Raw genomic sequence first — 7012 nt, forward strand, 5'->3', positions numbered from 1 at the left:
CGGTTTGAAAATTGTCACAAAAAATATTACTGATTATAAGCTTTAGCGATAGTTTAAAAAAATCGTTGCAAAAATAGTTATGAATTTTTAACTTTCAACGACAGTTTGAAAAATTTATCATAGAAAAATGTCACTAATGATAAATTTTAGCGACAATTTATAAAAATTATGACATGCAAAAAATCATTACAAAAAATTATTTTTAGTGACAATTTTACTGGGACTTATTTTTAATAAGACTTGATGGAAATTAAGTCAAATTATTAGGACCTATTGGTAGTTTATCGTTATAATTTAGATGAATTATAAATAAAGGCAGTATAAGACAAATATAATGAAATGAAATATAAAATAATATTAGAAATAGTCGAAAAATAAGATAAAATGGATAATTGCAGATTAGAATAGAAATAGAAGACCTATATAAGTAATTAGAATTAATCAGCCTGAAAGAAATATACCAATTATAAAACCATACATGTAGAGGATAATTAAGTTAATAATAAATTAAAATCTGGGTCATAATTTTATCTATCATTTAAGCTTATGTTCTATTTTAATATTTTCTTATGGACTAAATTGATTCGAATTTAATACTTTAGGAACTTTAATTAACAAAATTGAAACTTTAAGAATTTAAATAAAAATGTATTAAACTTTTAGGACTATAATTATAATTTATCCTTTTAGCCAAAAATATATAGCATAGAAATTTTTTGAAAGTTATCGCACAAAGTTGATGGAATTTGTCATTTGAAACATATCTCACATTTTTATTAGAGCCCTTATATTTTTACTAAAATCTCATTTTAATCATTACACTTTTACCAAAATCTCGTTTTAGTCCCTCTACTTTTAATTTTCGTTAGCTCTATTAACAATAGATAGATGAAATTTGATTTATAGTATAAGGGATTTTCTGTTACGATTGACTAAAATGAGATTTTGGTGAAAGTAAAATTAACTATTACGATTGACAGCCTGAAGCAAGGATTTGGTATAAGTGTAAGGGTCATAAGTGTAAATTATCCAAAATATAATTCAACTAATTACCTTTCATGTCATATGTCAATAGAAACTAATAAAATAAAAATAAATCAAAACTCACAAATGAAAGTCAATATCTCAACGGTATTTAAAATTTATTGGTATTAAAAAATCAGTTTACAAACACGGAATATATATAAAAAAAAATCAAAATTTTCTTATTATTAAAACAAGAGTTAATATATAAATAAAATAATAAAAAAATTAAAAATTAATGAGTAAATAAGTCTAATTAATAGGATATATGCAAGTGTTTATTTTTAATAAATATTTCCAATTAATTCAACAAGAAGATCAAGAAAAGCAATCAGAAATCAAAAAGAAGATTCAAAAGGAAGATGAAGACGATGATGATGATTAAGATGACGAATTTGATGTGAACAAAGAGACTGATCGGTGCTCTGATTTCGAAGAATTTTTTATTTAATCAGATATTTAGCGTTCTGTTGAAATATAAGACTTTTTTTCTTTGATTTTGATTGTTGATGAGGGTTGAAATTGGAGACTTCAAACCCATCATCATTGCCTTCCTCGATGAACTCGCGATTGAATCATTCTCTAGATTTACTGGAGATTGGCCATTGGTGATATGCATTCTGATACTACTTTGATACGAAAACATAAATCTTTCTGATACAGAGTGTACCATTTGTAAGATAACTATTAATACAAAGGCAATGCACAAGATTTAGTATTGAAAGGCTGTAGTAATACATTGATAAACAATTAATTATACACTCATTGGTGAGAGCAATAAGATTAATTCCTATTATATAGTCAACAACTTCTTAGAAAAATATTACTAATTCACTCTCTTATTCAGATTCAGAAATTACTTCTAACTAGGGGTGAGCAACGGTTTATCCGAACCGCTCAAACCGCCCAATCCGCCCAACCCGCATATAAGTGGGCGGTTTCGCAAACATAATGCGGGCGGATGCGGTTTGAAATATGACAAATTTGCGGGTTGCGGGCGGGTCGCGGTTTAAACCCGCAAACCGCAAAAACCGTCCGCACTTTAATTATTATTATTATTTTTTTTTATATACCAACTTTGTAACTTTTACAGGAGCACCATTATATTCTCTATGACACTAGGATCCTTATTTTTAAGTATTTCTCAACTTTCTTAATGCCGCAGAATTATCAAGTCCTAAACTTGGTTTCTTATATGATTTTCATTGGTGATTCATCCACTTTTTCCTAATAAAATTTTTCTTCTAATGGTCGATAGAACTTATAGTTTGATTATTGATTACTGAACTGGCAATTCTAATTGAGTACAACCTTTAATGCATTGATATACATTTTTTTCATAGCAAAAATGTTAGTGTAGGGTCTCTTTGTTTTGGATACTTTCATTTAATGCATTGATATTCAATTTTTATTTGTAAACTCATCAAAAAATTGTTATCACAAATATATAAAAAGAATTTGATGCCTAAATTCGCTGGAAAAAAAAAAACTCGAAAATTAATTTTTAAAGAAAAAAGTGTAAATCGCAAACCGCCCGCACATTTGCAAACCCTATCCGCACAAACCGCACTGCGGGCGGTTGCGGGTTGACTTTTTCCCAAACGGCATAGATGCGGGCGGGTCAAAACCGAACCGCAAACCGCGCAAAACCGATCCGCGAACACCCCTACTTCTAACTCACTATTAAAAGTTCTCCCACCCGTTGTTCCCCTCGTTGGCATTGGATTTGTGGAGGCAAATGGACTGTGGGGGACTGTTAGAGTGTCTCCATCTCCTTCCAACATTTGTACCACAACTTTCATCGATGGTCGATCCACTGGGTACCATTGTATGCACGAAAGTCCCACAATTGTTAGTTTTCTTATAATTTTCGCATCCCCATCTTCCTCAATTTGTATTCCTAGATCTTCTCCTTGATCCAAACGTTTGTATATCCATTCCGGAAAATAACACTCGCTCGTGTTTTGTGCTACCGTATTTTGCCTCCCTCCAACCATATCTAGCAACAACATCCCAAAACTATAAACATCTGATTTGTATGACACGTTTCCAAAGTTCCTAGAGAACACTTCGGGTGCAATGTAACCCACAGTCCCTCTGGCAGTAGTCATGGAAACTGCACTTTGTTCCTTTGAACACAATTTTGCTAGACCAAAATCAGAGATCTTCGGGGTAAACTTATTATCTAACAAGACATTGTGAGGCTTAATATCAAAGTGCAGGATTCGTTGATCACACCCTAGGTGAAGATATTCAATTCCTTTAGCTATGCCAAGAGCAATGTCATGCAACTTCTCCCAACCAAGTGAATTCTTCTCTTTATCAGTGGATATAAACTTTTCAAGCGAATTGTTTAGTAAGAACTCATAAAGAAGAGCTCTTCTGAATCCATCAGCACAATATCCCACCAAGCGAACCACATTGATATGGTGGATTCTACCCATTGTTTGCACTTCATTGATGAACTCATCCCCATTTCCTTTCACATTGTTGAGGATCTTGACCGCGACATGAACATCATTGGAAAGCTTGCCCTTGTACACTATTCCGTAACCTCCTTGGCCAACTTTGTCCTGAAATTGATTTGTTATTTTTTTGATATCTGCATAGGAATATCTTGCAGGCTTGAGCGTTGTAATCCTCCAAAAATTTGTCAATCTTTACTTGATCTGCTTTCTTCATTTTGTTTGATCTGTAGACATGACATATTGCAATGACAACTACAAGAAGAAAAGTTGGACCTAGGACTGCCCCTGTAGTCATAGACCATGTTAGTAAATTTCTACCTCCTCGTTGACAATTGAAATTATGAGAGGATAGACCACTTCACCTGCAATTTTTAGTTTCGTCAATGCACCTGTAAAAGTTCAAAGATTTCTTAAATTTCATATATATATATATATATATATAATTAAAAAAATTTACCGTAGATTCATAATAAACTAAGTAAAAGAAACTGACATGATACAATCAAATATCCAAATAAGGTTAAACCTTCTCGTATACTAGTCCAACTATATCAACAATTAACGTAGGCTTAAAACAAGTTTGGACCTCAAAACATGCTCCATTGGGTGCACAACTTCTAACAAAAAACAACACAACCTAATCTATATGGCAAGACTTTATCATCCTCGCACAATCAACAAGACTAGGTAATTCAATAGATCAAAACAAAATAAAACATGGGCATTGAAGCTAAAATGATCTTGTAGCACGAGGGTGTTGGATTAAATTTTTTTATTTGGATATACTATTGAGTTTTAAATAGGTAAACAAAATCTAAACCACTGATTTGTAAAATTACCGACGTTGTGCACATCCGAAACTCGGATTGGATTTCCAGATCCAAACTGGAGAGAACCTCGGCCCGAATTTCAATTCAAAATTGTGGTGGAAGACAACATCATTAGTGTAAAGCCAACGCAATAATTACAGATGAGACAAGATGGTAAACAAAATATAATAATCGTAACTTGAAGTAAGAAGGTGGAAACTAGCTAGAGTAGTGGTGTACCCATAGATGGTTTGTCAAAGCATTCAGTTGATCCATTGAATAATAATTGGCTTTTGCTGGTACTGCTGCTGTTGTTATTCTTGAATCTACAATTCTTGCCTCTTGCTTCACATTTCCCACATTCCGGTTTACTCCAATTCAGTCGAAGATGATCAAATGTGATGGGGCCATAACTATAACCAAAAATTTCAGATGGAAGTGACATGTTATACATCTTTGTGCAAGAAATATCCGGCAACGACATAGAATCAATGGCATAAGCCTGGTGACTCTGGTCACTAAGGCAAGCAATCTGATACCGATACCGATAAATCCAAATTTGATCCTGTGTCTGGGAACAATTGATGAAGCTAAGGTCGCTGTAGTAGTCGTAATTTGATAATAATTGGAAGGGAGAGGCAGATAAGTTGAGGTTTGGAAGCTGTCGTGGGAAGCATCCATGGGGGTCAGATATATATATGGTCTGAGATGTGTAGTCAATATTCTTAACAAGAACATTGACAGAAAATGGAAGCTCGAGGACAGGGTATTCGCTATGAGGAGTGCAAGAAAGATCAAAGCCAGGATACCCACAGTTTTTGGGGTGATGCCCTTTGAGCCGAAAAGGGAATCGGATTTTAGGGCTGTGATGTTTGCTGCAACTTGTTGGTAGGCACTCAGCATTGTTGTTTTTCTGCTCCTCCTCCGAGTCCAACTACTGTAGCTGCTGCAGCCATTGGTACTAATAATAGGATTATGAGCAACAGAATTCCTTGGAAAATTGCCATCTTAATTAATTAATTTAATGGCTAATATTTGATACTCTGAAACCCAATCCCAACTACCCTGCCAAGTGTGTTGTTTGTCTTGGAAGAATTTGCTAATGGCGGTGTTGTTGGGTTATATAGACAAATTTTGTTCCGAGGAAAAGAAAGAAAAACAATCACTAATTTATTAGTAATATTATACATCTAGAAAAATTATCTAAAAAAAACATATTCAAAACCCAAGAAAAATAATGGAGAAACGACCAAATTACTATCTCCAAAAATTAGGGGTGATCACTAATCGGGTTGAGCTGGGTGGCATTCTAATCTCCATCCGTCCAAAATTAGGTGGATTGAAAAAAATCAATTTGCATCTATCTATTGATTTGGTGGATGCTGATTGAGCAAGTTGTGTAAGTTGGTGGATGGATGTGATTGGTTTGACAGTTTGGACTTTACAAATTTTGGACATTTTTTTCTAATTATAATTCGTTACTTTTACAATCTCCAATAACTATATATATTTGTAAGGTATTATTTTTTATTTTCACAAAAAATACATATTTTATTATTTACGCTCTATGTTGTTACTTGTTAGCAGTTCCTTTTTTTTTTTTTTTTTTGAATTTCATCTACAGGCAGATCGGATTCATTTGGGTGTGGAATGGTTGATCTGTCATCTAAATCGTATTCGCAGATTTTGAAATGTTTCATCCGCATCAGTTCAACAAAAGACACATATTTGCCCAAAATCAATCGAGTTGGGTCGGGTTGAGTGGGTGAGGCGGGTTGGATGGATCCATGATCATCTCTACTAAAAATGGATTTATTAGAAACATTTTTAAATTGTTGCTAAAAGTTTTTTTTTTTTTTTTTTTTTTTTTTCAATTCTTAGAATGACCTTTAGCAACTATCCTTGTGATGACCGGAATTGGTCTCCAAATATTTTTTGTAACAAAGTTTTCAGGGACAAATTTAATACCTAAAACTCTTGTTTGTTATGTTAGGTTTTTGTATTTGGCAATCATGTTGTGCAAAACTCCATTCAATTGTATTTTTATTCACTCTATTGTATCTATGAGTTATGAGAGTGTAGATGCGAATCCAACTTGAGTTATGTCTAAGTAGACGAGTTTGTGCTGACATTTCGTATCTTGTTTTGAGCTCTTCTTGTTTGCCTCTTTGCTAACTAAGTACGTGGATTGAGTTGACCGATCAGCTCGCAGGGGTCCAGGGGCCAACACCCTTGGCAGGTCTGGGGTAGCACCCAAGTGGGATCGAAGGGCAACGCCCCCGAAGCCAAGAAAGAAGTCAAAGTTGATTAACCACTTAAGCATTTTTTTGTGAGCTTGAGCAGTGAAGTGGCTTATCTAGTATCTTTGTCTGTGTTCTGAACTTCGGGAAAATAAGTTTTATCGCTTGTGCGATGGATGTTGCACTCAAGTGGTTGGCCTATATGTGACCACTGCCTTTAATCACATCGTTCGAGCAGTAAAGTAAGCACCCGGGCAGTCTTTGCGGCATTATTTAGTATAGAGTGTGCTATTTGCTATTTTTAGGGTTGAACCCGTCTAGATTCTCAGAGAATAGTAAAATACAAAGTGTTCTATATTGGAGAGTGTAGACACCCCATTTTTGACAGCCCATAAGACTTGGGCATTACTGATGGTTTACTTGGTGATAAAAGGTGTGCAGGGCAAAGATCCAGTTTCTTCGGCAAGGAGAG

At 34.2% G+C, this 7012-nt stretch overlaps 1 pseudogene across 1 annotated transcript; it reads right to left on the minus strand.

Moving 5' to 3' along the window:
• Positions 1-437: 437 nt before the first annotated feature.
• LOC145797582 (rust resistance kinase Lr10-like) lies at positions 438-5372 on the minus strand (annotated as a pseudogene). Its single transcript, XR_014339107.1, has 4 exons — positions 4541-5372; positions 3854-3880; positions 2664-3776; positions 438-446 (listed from the first exon to the last, which is right to left on the minus strand). The product of XR_014339107.1 is annotated as a rust resistance kinase Lr10-like (transcript).
• Positions 5373-7012: the final 1640 nt, after the last annotated feature.

Source organism: Camellia sinensis, chromosome 8 (genome assembly GCF_055761805.1).
Source record: "Camellia sinensis isolate YWXY chromosome 8, ASM5576180v1, whole genome shotgun sequence".
NCBI lineage: Eukaryota > Viridiplantae > Streptophyta > Magnoliopsida > Ericales > Theaceae > Camellia > Camellia sinensis.